Source organism: Dermacentor silvarum, chromosome 5 (assembly GCF_013339745.2).
Source record: "Dermacentor silvarum isolate Dsil-2018 chromosome 5, BIME_Dsil_1.4, whole genome shotgun sequence".
In the NCBI taxonomy this organism is placed as follows: domain Eukaryota; kingdom Metazoa; phylum Arthropoda; class Arachnida; order Ixodida; family Ixodidae; genus Dermacentor; species Dermacentor silvarum.
Genome location: NC_051158.1, coordinates 89,171,589 through 89,183,952, shown reverse-complemented (window position 1 = coordinate 89,183,952; position 12,364 = coordinate 89,171,589). Strand labels below are relative to the sequence as shown.

The 12,364-nt window shown below is 43.7% G+C and overlaps 1 protein-coding gene across 1 annotated transcript in view; it reads left to right on the top strand.

Moving 5' to 3' along the window:
* LOC119453576 (neurofilament heavy polypeptide-like) overlaps positions 1 to 12,364 on the top strand; it is a 512,698-nt gene that overhangs the window by 24,185 nt on the left and 476,149 nt on the right. The gene's annotated exons all lie outside the window — the stretch shown is intronic.

Here is a 12,364-nt window from a genome sequence, read left to right as displayed (position 1 = left end):
CACGTCTCCTCCATCACGACTACCAACGTCGATGACCATGAGCAACCGTCGTGCATATGGAAGCTGCACTACGCTGCACACGCTAGCACAACGCGAAAGACGAAGCACGTAACTGACACACTAATACAACGCGCAAGACAAAGCACGTAACTGAATCGTCACCGAGTCAAATCAGCGCGTACAGCGCGTCGTAATTGCAGCCTCCGCGATCAACTTCAGAAACATTTTCAGAGCTAATTGCGGAGGCCACGCTCCGCTGTGCTGAGTACGGTGAACGCCACCTAGGTGGCGTTGGTAGTGCTTCTTGATGCCAGCGTCCCTTCGAATGCTGGCATCGAGGCGTCGTAGTGCTGAGACCACCGAAGCGTTCACTGTCGGTGCGCGTTAGTGTCATAATGCAGTACTTCTCTTTTCTGCTCGTAGGCGGCGGCACCGCCCCGAGCAAGAGCGCGGGTACACGGAGGAGTGTTAGATATATAAGGCGCGTCTGTGTAGCTCTCTGCAAATGCGTTTGTGGCGCAATGGGTTAAACGCTCGGCGATCTATCGTCGCGGACCGAGAGGTCGTGGGTTCGATTTCCAAATTTTGCATGTTTGTGGAACTTTTTCTTCTGGTTTCTTTCTTTGTATTATGTTCTATGACGTATTTCCGTGACGGAAATACGTCAGTGAAGTCTTGGTGGACCCCGGCATAAAACACTTTCGTGTTAAAAAAAGAAAACGAACTTTTCCGAAGAAGAACGCACCGTGCCACTGGAGCTCGTTTCACGCATTAATGAACTAATCAAATTAAACGTTGATTAATTGATAAATGTGGTTTATTGGCGCAAGGGCCAGATGTGGCCAATGAGCGCCAAGGCGACATAAATAAATAAATAAATAATTGATTAATAAATGAAACATTAACGACGTCTCTGGTGACAACCTGAAAGGTTCAGGCGCCGTAGAATCGCAGCGCGGTCAGAAACTGGAGCAGCGGCGGCACGGGTGGCCGCGTTCGTTGTCTTTTCGGGTCAGTGACAGCATTTCCAACAGCCGTAGCACCGCTTGCTTGGAAAAGGGGTACCGCCACGACAATTCCGCGTCGTTGTATACTTCCATGGATTTCTGTCGATCCCTAAGCCATGGCCGTATGGCAGCGCGTATCGGTAGGCCTCATCATCTGTATAATGTCGTGCACACGTCCGGAGAAATCGGCAAAGTCGGTGAGGCTGCCGTAGCAGTCGGCCATCTTGCTTGCTGGGCGAGAGTAGCGAAAGTTGCACTTAAGATTGCCAATGGCTGTACTTCATTTTCCGGCACTCAATTGTCGATTAAAGTTAACCTTACGTACAAGATCTGTCTATGAAACGCGTTAAGCATCGACCGGCTACTTAAGCCGTAAGTTAAGGGTAAGTTCCTTTTGTGAATACGGGCCTAAGAGTGGGGTTGAAGATTAACATGAAGAAGAACATCATCATCAGCCTATATTTTATGTCCACTGCAGGACGAAGGCGGTCTCCAATTACCCCTGTCTTGCGCTAGCATATTCGAACTTGCGCCTGCAAATTTGCTAACTTCATCACTCCATCTGGTTTTCTGCCGACCTCGACTGCGCTTCCCTTCTCTTGGTATCCATTCTGTAACCCTAATGTTCCATCGGTTATCCATCCTAAGCATTAGATGGCCTGCCCAGCTCCATTTCTTCCGGTTAATGTCAACTAGAATATCGGCTATCCCTGTTTGTTCTCTGATCCACACCGCTCTCTTCCTGTCTCTTCACGTTAGTCCTAAGATTTTTCGTTCCATTGCTCTTTGTGCGGTCCTTAACATGTTCTCCAGCTTCTTTGTTAACCTCCAAGTTTCTGCCCCATATGTTAACACCGGTAGAATGCAATGACTGTACACTTTTCTTTTCAACGACAGTGGTAAGCTCCCAGTCAGAATTTGGCAATGCCTGCCGTATGCGCTCCAACACAATTTTATTCTTCTTTCTTTCTCATGATCAGGGTCTCCTGTGAGTAATTGACCTAGATAAACGTACTCCTTTACAGACTCTAGAGGCTGACTGGCGATCCTGAATTCTTGTTCCATTGCCAGGCTATTGAACATTATCCTTGTCTTCTGTATATTCATCTTCAACCCAATTCTCACATTTTCACGATTAAGGTCCTCAATAATTTGCTGTAATTCGTCTCCATTGTTGCTGAATAGGACAATGTCATCTGCAAACCGAAGGTTGCTGAGATATTCGCCGTTGATCCTCACTCCTAAGCCTTCTCATTCTATGAGCTTGAATACTTGTTCTAAGCATGCAGTGAATAGCATTGGAGAGATTGTGTCTCTTTGCCTGAACCCTTTCTTGCTTTCTACTTTTCTTGAGGAAAACCAAGGTAGCGGTGGAATCCTTGTAAATATTCGCTAAGATTTTCACGTATGCCTCTTGTACTCGTTGATTACGCAATGCCTCTATGACTGCTGGTATCTCTACTGAATCAAATGCCTTTTCATAATTTATGAAAGCCATATATAGAGGTTGATTGCACACCGCAGATTTCTCGATTACCTGATTCATGACATGGATATGATCCATCGTACAATATCCCTTCCTGAAGCCAGCCTGTTCTCTTGGTTGGCTGAAGTCAAGTGTTGCCCTAATTCTATTGGAAATTATCTTGGTGAACATTTTATACAATACTGAAAGCAAACTAATGGGTCTTTAATTCTTCAATTCTTTAACGTCAAACTTAATATGGATTCGTATGATGTTGGCTTTCTTCCAGCTTTCTGGTACACTTAAAGTTGTGAGGCATTGCGTATAAAGAGCCGCAAGCTTTTCAAGCCGGATCTCTCCTCTATCTTTGATTAAATCTACTGTTATTCCATCTTCTCCAGCAGCTTTTCCCCTGGTCATGTCTTTCAAGGCCCTTCTAACTTCATCGCTAATTATAGAAGGAGCCTGTGTATCCGGTCCATCACTATTGCGAAGGAAAGTAGCTTGGCTGTTTTGGGCACTGTACAGGTCAGTATAGAACTCTTCCACTGCTTTTACTATCTCATCAAAATTCCTGATTATATTACCATGCTTATCTTTCAGTGAACACATCTTGACTGGTCCTATGCCAAGCTTTCTGCTTACTGATTTAATGCTGCGTCCATATTTTACGGCTTCCTCAATCTTTCCCACGTTATAATTTCGAATATCCTTTACTTTCTTCTTGTTGATCAGTTTTGACAGTTCAGCGAATTCTATCAGATCTCTTGAGTTGGACACTTTCATGTTTTGTCGTTCATTTATTAGGTCCTTTGTTTCTTGGGAGAGCTTACCTACTGGTTGATTTGGTGCATTACCTCCCACTTCAATTGCTTGCTTCTGAGATCAACCTAGTTACGGTTTTATTCATTAGCTCTATGTTGTCTTTGTCTTCATTTCCCAAGGCTGCATATTTGTTTGCGAGCACCAGCCTGAATAGGTCTGCTTTTACCCTTACTGCCTCTAGGTTGGCCTGTTTTCTCTTGACTAATTTCACTCTTTCTCTCTTCAAATGGAGAGAAATCCTAGACCTCAGTAACCTATGCTCACTGCACTTTACCTTACCTAACACTTCTACATCCTGCACTATGCTTGGAACAAGAACAAGATAATGTTAAATAGCCTGGTAAGTGAACAAGAATTCAGGATTGCCAGTCAGCCTCTAGAGTCTTTAAAGGGGTACGTTTATCTATGTCAATTACTCACAGGGGACCCTGCTCATGAGAATGAAATCTACAGAAGAATAAAATTGGGGGGGGGGGGGAGTGCATACGCCAGGCATTGTCAAATACTGACTTCGAGCTTACCACTGTCATCGAAAAGAAAAAGTGTACAATCATTGCATTCTACCGGTACAAACATATGGGGCAGAATCTTGGAGCTTAACTAAGGAGCTCTAGAACAAGTTAAGGACTGCACAAAGAGCGATGGAAAGAAAAATCTTAGGCCTAACGTTAAGAGACACGAAGAGAGTGGTGTGGATCAGAGAACAAACGGAGATAACCGATCTTCTAGTTGACATTAGGCGGAAAAATGGAGCTTGGCAGGCAGTGTAATGCGTAGAATGGACAACCGGTGGACCATTAGAGTTACAGAATGGGTACCAAGCGAAGATAAGCGCAGTCGAGGACGGCAGAAAACTAGATGGGGTGATGAAGTTTGGAAATGTGCAGGCGCAAGCTGGCCTCAGCTAGCGCAAGACAGTGTTAATTGGAGGTCACAGGGAGAGAACTTCGTCCTGCAGTGGACATAAATATAGGTTGATGATGTCGAATTAGCATATGACGAATTTGGGTGGATTTTTTGCGTGTTAGCAAGAAAGCTTTCCTCTGGGAACGAAACGCATACGATATTCGCATATTCGCAAACCATGGATCATGGATCACGGATGACCTGTTTCGCAAAATAAATTTCAAGAACCTGCTCTTTAATTGTTACGTTAAGTCGCATAATATAAGCGGTCTGAACACATTTAAACGTAACCGTAATAAGCTTACAAATGAGCTTCAGAAAGCCAGAACCTCTTATAAATATGTATACTTAAGGTCTTTTCCAAAATGATAGTAGCATAACTTGGGAAAAGCTAAATATCATGCTAAATCAAGCGTCGTCCTCACATACGCGTACAAGTTTGAGCTTGTTAAAAATGGCAATAGTTTTCCCCTTGAATGATACCCGGTTGTTTTAATAATTATTTTACCAGTGCAGCTGGTATGCTTGTATGCGTACATAGAAATGCCGACCGATATGTTCAGGCCAGATGCCCCGATAGCATTTTCTTATATCCTACTACGATATCTGAATTCACTGATTTTCCGAGTTGGGTAATTCTACATCGTGTGACATTGATGGTATACAGATTACACCTGTAAAACACGTCCTAGACGTTATCGCACCCGTTGTAGTATACGTTCACAACCTCTGTCTGGTATCTGTGGTATTTCCTGCCAAAATGCTGATCGCTAATGTACTTTCGCTGTTCGAAAATGGTATAATAAAACCGAGATATCTAAAAACAGACCTATTTCTATACCTCCAACATTTACAAAGGGACATGAGAAAATAATATTTCGGCGTATTTCACATTTCTTAGAAAAAATTTACCTGTTAAATGACAGTCAGTATGCTTTCCCAAGAGGATTAGTTGGTTAAATTTGATTTATTGGCGCAAAAGCGGCCACGGCTATATTGCGCCAGGCACAGGGTGATAAAATTTCCTTTGTAGATGGAGCATACACTTTAATTAAAACTTACTTAAAAACCCTGTTTCGTCAAAGAAACTTATCACGTCAGTCAGAGATACCAGTGCATCATCTCCTAACAGCAACATCGGGTGAAGTGGAGTGTGTGACTTATACAATACTCGGAAGTATTGTTTCCTAAGCATTTCGAGATGCGGACATGTGATTAAAATGTGTATTACTGTTAATGGTTCAGGGCATTTATCACATGTTCGTTGTTCTTCCTTTGTCAAAAGGTCTGTGGCCTACCCGAAGTCGACAAATTATTACTTCGACGAAACGTTCTTGGTGATAGCGTGTCTTCCACTCCCCAAGGACAGGTTTAATAAGTTCAAGTTTGTTATTATCTTTCAGTTTCCATTCGCGTTGCCAGTTAGAGAGGAGTGCCTTGCGAAAAGCTTGGATCCCATCCCTAGCAGGTATGCTAACTTTTGAAATATTCATATTTTTTGCCTTTCCTGCACATTCATGCGCCTTCTCATTTCCGGAGATCCCAATGTGGCTTGGCACCCAGCAGAAACGAATTGTCTGGCCTTCACTTAGATGTGTTAGTGTTTTTAGGATATTGCCGATGATGGGTTCGTATTGTGATTGCATATTCAAGGCTTTAAGTGCACTTAAAGACTGTGTATAAATTACCGATTTTTCGTGTTGGGTGGTTATAATCTTTTGTACTGCCATCCATAAGGCATAACACTCAGCAGTGAAAACTGATACAAACTGTGGTAGTCTAACTATGTGTTCTCACGTACCTTCAACCACGCTGTTTCCGACATAAATGGGCGTCTTCGAGCCATCGGTGCAAAATTCCGTGTAAGTGTCGTACGTGTCTTGCACTGAGCGAAATTCTTGCAGTATAAATTCACGGGGCATATCTTGTTTCTTTAGATGCGTTAATAAAAAATCTAGAAATATTGTGAAATCGTTGCAAGGTGCTTCTCTGGTTGGCCTTCGCACGACAGAAAGCGTTTCAGTAGGGACATTGCAGTTAAGGACTTTTTCTTCAAATCTAAGTATGAGTGGTTTTGTAGCATTTGGATTGCTCATGTAGTGTAGTCGTTTCTCGCAGTGCGTGGTAATGTTATGGCAAATGTGGTCTGGCGATGAGCGAACTCTTAGAAAGCATGTCAACATGAGTTGCGTTCTTCTGTGGTCTAAAGACGGCTCGTTGCTCTCGGAATACAAACTGGGAATGGGTGAGGTCCTATAGCACCGGTTGCTAAGCGTAGTCCTTTATTACGAACGGGATCCAACCGCGGTATGATTGTCTGGCTGAACCATACGTTATGCACCCATAGTCCAATTTTCTACGTACCAAAGAACGATAAATATGAAGGAGGCATTTGCGGTCAGAGCCCCAGCGCTTCCGGGACAGGACTTTCAGGACATTAAGGGCCTTAATTATTTGTTTTAACCTTTAGGTTGTTAATGTGTGAGAGAAAATTTAGCTGTTTATCGAATATGACGCCTAAGAACTTTTGTTCTTGTTTAACTGGCAGTACTATTCCATTTAGTGTTAGGATGGGGTCAGGTTGTAAGCCCCTAAATTATTTAAAGCGCCAAACAGACGACACAAGATTAGACACGTACGTTGTGTCGTCTGTTTGGCGCTTTAAATAATTTAGTAACATGCAGCAACTAGCCCAACAAAAAGTTCTGCTTGTAAGCCCCTCTTCTGAGAAAACACCACGGCAACAGTTTTTTTTTTTCGGATGAGCAACGGGAGCCGTTTTTATTAGCCCATAGTGTCAATTTGTTTAGGGTGATCTGAATCTGCCGTTCACACGTTGTCATGTTAGATGCTCGGAAAGCAATCTGGAGGTCATCAACGTAAAGAGAGTGCATAAGGGTAGGTGGTATGATTTTGTTGACAGCCAGAGTTCATATTTGACAACAAACAGTGTTGTACTTAAAACACAGCCCTGAGGCACACCGTTTTCCTGGGTGAATACGCGTGACAGAACCATATCAAGACACACCTGAAATGTGCGATCGGACATAAAATCAAACAGGCACTTCAGCATTCTGCCCCGAATCCCTATGTCTGCCAAGTCCCTCAAAATGCCATATCTCCATGTGGTATCATATGCCTTCTCCAAGTCGAAAAAGACAGCTAGGCAGTGTTGTTTGTGTAAAAAGGCATTGCGTATTTTGTGTTCAAGTCGTACTAGGTGGTCAGTTGTAGAACAACTCTTTTTGTAACCACATTGGTGTATGTTTAAGGACTTTTCTCTTTCGAGGGTGAAAGTTAGCCTGCTGTTCACAACACGTTCGTATGACTTTGCCAAACAGTTGGTGAGAGCAATGGGGCGGTAACTGCTGGGGGATGTAGGTGGCTTTCCAGATTTTATGAAAGGTATGATTATGGCATTTTTCCATGCTTTAGGCATTTCTCCAGTTTCCCAAATCTTGTTAAAGAATTTTAGTAATGCTTTGATAGATGTTTGCGACAAGTGGGCAAGCATGGTGTAGTGAATAAGGTCCACACCAACTGCAGTTTTCTTTCCAGGAGAAAGTACGCTATTTAATTCTGGGAGTGTGAGGGGAGCATTGTTCGGCTCATCAGAAGTACCTGTTGTTGGTAATCTTTGTTTTTCAGCAGAGTTTTTGTATGTTAAAATGTGTCCGTGTAGTTAGCTGAACATGATAGTCTGTAGAAGTGTTCCCCCAGAATGTTTGCTTGTTCGTCGAGTGTTGTTTCTGTACCAGGATTTGAGAGTAAGGCAATTGTGTAGGACGAGTAATCCCCTTTGAATTTCTTGACCTGTTCCCACATGCGTTTGGAGGAGACTGAACTGTTAATTGAGGAGACGTATTTCTGCCAAGAGTCGTTTTCGGCTTGTCTACAGATGTATCGTGCATGGGCTTTTTTCTGTTTGAAGTTAATTATGTTTTCATATGTCGAGTATCTACGAAGTTTGCCCCAGGCCTTATTCTGTTCTTTTTTTTTGCTTTGGTACATTCCTCTGTCCACCACGGGTTTAGTTTCTTTCGATATTGTCCTGTAGATTGAGGTATGGCTTTCTTCAGCTACTGTGATTATGCAAGTCGTAAATGTTTCATTAATTTCATCGACGCCTAGATCGGCTGAAAAGTGTTCTTCTAGTTTGGCAGTTTCGTAAAAAGCGTCCAGTCTGCTAGTTGGAGTTTCCAACGACGCGGCCTGCAGATGATGATGGGTAAAGTTGGTGACAGTTTAATTATGGCAGGTAAGTGGTAACTGCCGTATGGATTGTCCAACACTTCCCAGCTAAAATCTATAAAAAGAGAAGGTGAACATAAAGATAAATCAAGACAGCTAAAATTACGTGATGTAGGTCAAAAGTAAGTAGGTGCCCCCGAGTTTAAAAGACAGATGTTGTTAGATAGAATAAAATCTTCTATGAGTTGTTCTCTTTGGTCAGTCTTGTTACTTCCCCACAGAGTACAATGAGCATTAAAATCTCCTACAAATATGAACGGATCTGATAGCTGTTCGATGAGCTTTTCAAGTTCTTTAAGATGTAAACTTTCGTGGGGTGGAATGTATATTCAACAAACTGTTAAAGTTTTTAAAGAGAGGATGGTGACAGCAACCGCTTCGAATGGGGTGTTGAGTTTAACTTCTTGGGTGGGAGTGCCGCCTTCCACAATAACGGCAACTCCTCCGCACAGTCGGCTAGTGTTTGCCCGGTCTTTTCGAAAGACGGAAAAGCCTTTCAAAATATTCTGGTTTTGGGGGCCTAGGTTTGTCTTGCAAACAAATGGCAACTGGGAAAAAGTGTTTATGATGTCTTTAATGTTACCTAGGTTATGTAGTAGACCTCTGCAGTTCCACTGTATAATAAAAGCCATGATGGAACAGAAGTGAGAATGCCGAAATGATAATTGGTACTAAAATACAAATTATAGGTGACATAAGTTTTAAAAGTCGACTGTAGATTTGAACGGCAACCGTTAGGTTACCTGTCCTTTTTCGGAGCGGTTATTGGGAGTTTATCCCTCTTCGCGCGCTCGAGAGAGCGCTGGTCCTTCGCTGTCGATGACACCGGTGTTTTGGTATCGACCACCATTGCATAAGCGCTGGAGGACCGAAGGGTTGACGCTGAGGCACGTGCCTCAGGCCTTGATAGATGAGTTGATTTAAGGCCCTGCGAGACCGCGATCTCTGGAGCCTTTGAAAGCGATGGGGAAGCACTGGCTGCCGCCACCACGGGGGCGGGATGAACCACCGCAGGGCTACTGCTAGTAGACCCTGTAAGTTCCCGGGGCCTATGTGGCGCGGCCCCCTGATGCACCACATTGGCATAACTTAGTTTCGGTAAAAGGGATAGGCGTTTTCTGGCTTCATAGAACGATATTTTCTCTTTGACTGTGATTGCAATCACTTCTTTTTCTTTTTTCCAGACGGGACATGACCGTGAGTAAGCAGGTTGATCACCTTTGCAGTTTGTGCACTGTGGAGAAGAATTACATTTGTCAGATTCGTGATCGTTGGAGCTGCATTTTGCACATGTTACTTTGCCTCTGCAAGAAGGAGAAGCATGGCCAAACCTTTGGCACTTAAAGCATCGTCTGGGATTGGGAATACACGGCCTGACATTGACCTTAACGTAGCCAGCCTCAACGGAACTGGGCAATGTGCTGGTGGCAAATGTGAGAATGACATGCTTCGTGGGAATTTCTTGATTGTTTCGTCGAAGGACGATTCTCTGGACTTTTGTGGCGCCTTGCTCCTGGAAACCCTCAAGGAGTTCCTCATTACTCAGATTCATTAAGTCTTCTTCTGAGATCACGCCCCGGCTCGTGTTTAGTGAGCGATGGGGTGAAATCGTTACTGCTACGTCACCGATACTGGTGGCATCCAAAAGCTTTTCTACTTGTTGTTTGTCTTTTAGCTTTTAGTTCTAGGAGTATATCGATGATTGTTGGGGTTTAGTGGCGCAAGGGCCAGGTATGGCCAAAGAGCACCATGACAGTATTAGTTCGCAGTGAAGTGATGAATTGAGATGATGATTGATGATTGTTGGAGTTTAGTGGCGCAAGGGCCAGGTATGGCCAAAGAGCGCCATGACAGTATTAGTTCGCGCAAGACGATGGTAATGGCTTGTTAGTGGTAGATGAATAGGGAATTATATGCACATTAGATGTGGCATGGCTGTAAAGGGGCCTAAAATCAGTCGCTGTAAAGTGCGTAAAATCTATAAGTAATAAGATTATGGCAATGAGTGATTATGTGTACTATGGACATGAACAATGCATTGCGAAAGAATGAAACGAGTTACAAAAAATTAAAGATACAAGAATTGGCCATAAGCACAAGTGCCTAAACAGAGCCCTTGAAACACAAGGGCGTGGAGGCATGTGCAGTTAAAAAACTATCGCAGCAACATCCTCTAGAGAGAGGATGCACTACGAACTTATTGGGCTAATAACATGTAGCACAACATCTTTCAAGAAAGCAAGGACTGCGTTGGTGCTAAAAAGTGGTTCTTTACCGAGAAACATAGCGGGATACAGAGGGACACAATAGCGATATGCGAGAGGAAAATGTTTATTTCTTTCTCTTTCGGCTTCCCGACACTCCAAGAGGACGTGGAGGACGGTGAGCCTGTCGCCACATCTACCACATGTTGGAGGATCATTTCCATTCAATAGAAAATTGTGAGTACCATATGTGTGTCCTATTCTGAGACGACAGAATAGGACATCAGTTCGTCGTGTTTTAGTTGTACAGGGCCAGAAACCTAACTGTGGCTTAATCAAGTGGAGCTTATTAGTTGTTTCAGCGTCCCACAGACGCTGCCAGTGGCCTCACAGTTTCCTTCGCAAAAAAGGCTTCAGATCTGTGGAGGAAATAGCAGCGGCAGGATTAATAGCTTGCGATGTAGTTTATGTGGCCAACTGGTCTGCTAGCACATTGCCTTGGATGCCTCTATGGCCAGGCACCCAGCATATTATTACATGTCTACGAGATTGGTAAATGTTACACAAGAGTGAGTAAAGCTCGATAACAACAGGATTCTTATGCTTTTGGAAAGATGTTAGCGCTTTTACAAGACTCAACGAGTCTGTGAATATTATTGCCTTTTGTAGTTTCAATTTCTCTATATGCTTCACCGCAGACAGTACTGCATAGGCTTCTGCGGTGAAAATGCTTGTTAGGGGGTTCAATACGTCGGATTTAGAAAAAGAGGGGCCACCCGCGGCGTAAGATACGCCAGCATGGGACTTGGATGCGTCGGTATAGAATTCCGAGCACGAGTACTTCGATTGAAGTTCGCGGAAATGCATTGCAATTTCGAGGTCGGGAGCATGCTTTGTGACCTCTACAAAGGATAGATCACATTCTATCACCTGCCACTCCCAGGGCGGTGACAGCTTAGCTGGAGGCATTAGGCGATGTTCTAGAAGTGGGACATCCATCTCTTCGCTAAGTTCTCTTACACGCAGTGAGAAAGGCCGCCTCATAGAGGGTCGATTATAGAAAAGCGTTGAACACTTCAAATCATTAAGGGTTGTAAAACAAGGATGTTCCCTATCGGAGTGCACTTTGAGAAAATAGGTGAAGCTGATGTATGTTCTCTGGAGGTGGAGTGACCACTCATTCGATTCTACGTATAGACTTTCGACGGGGCTTGTTCTGAATGCGCCAGTGGCCAGGCGGATACCTAGATGGTGGACGGGGTCTAGCATTTTTAGCGCGCTCGGGGCGGCAGAGTGATATACTACGGCACCATAGTCCAATCGTGACCGAATGAGGCTCTTTTGAAGGTTCATTAAACACTTCCTGTCGGTGCCCCAGGATGTGTGAGATAAAATTTTCAGTAAGTTCATTGTTTTTAGGCATTTCGCCTTTAGATGTTTTATGTGGTTAATGAAAGTAAGCTTAGAGTCAAGTATGATGCCTAAAAATTTGTGTTCTTTGTTCACAGGTATTGGTTGTCCATACATTTCGATAGTTGGATCTGCAACAAGACCTTTCTTCCTGGTGAAAAGAACACAAGAACTTTTGTGGGGGTTTACTTTGAACCCGTTTTCCTCTGCCCACTTAGACACTTTGTTGAGCCCCTGCTGTACCTGTCTCTCGCACACTGCGAGGTTACAGGACTTGAAGTCTATCTGTACGTCGT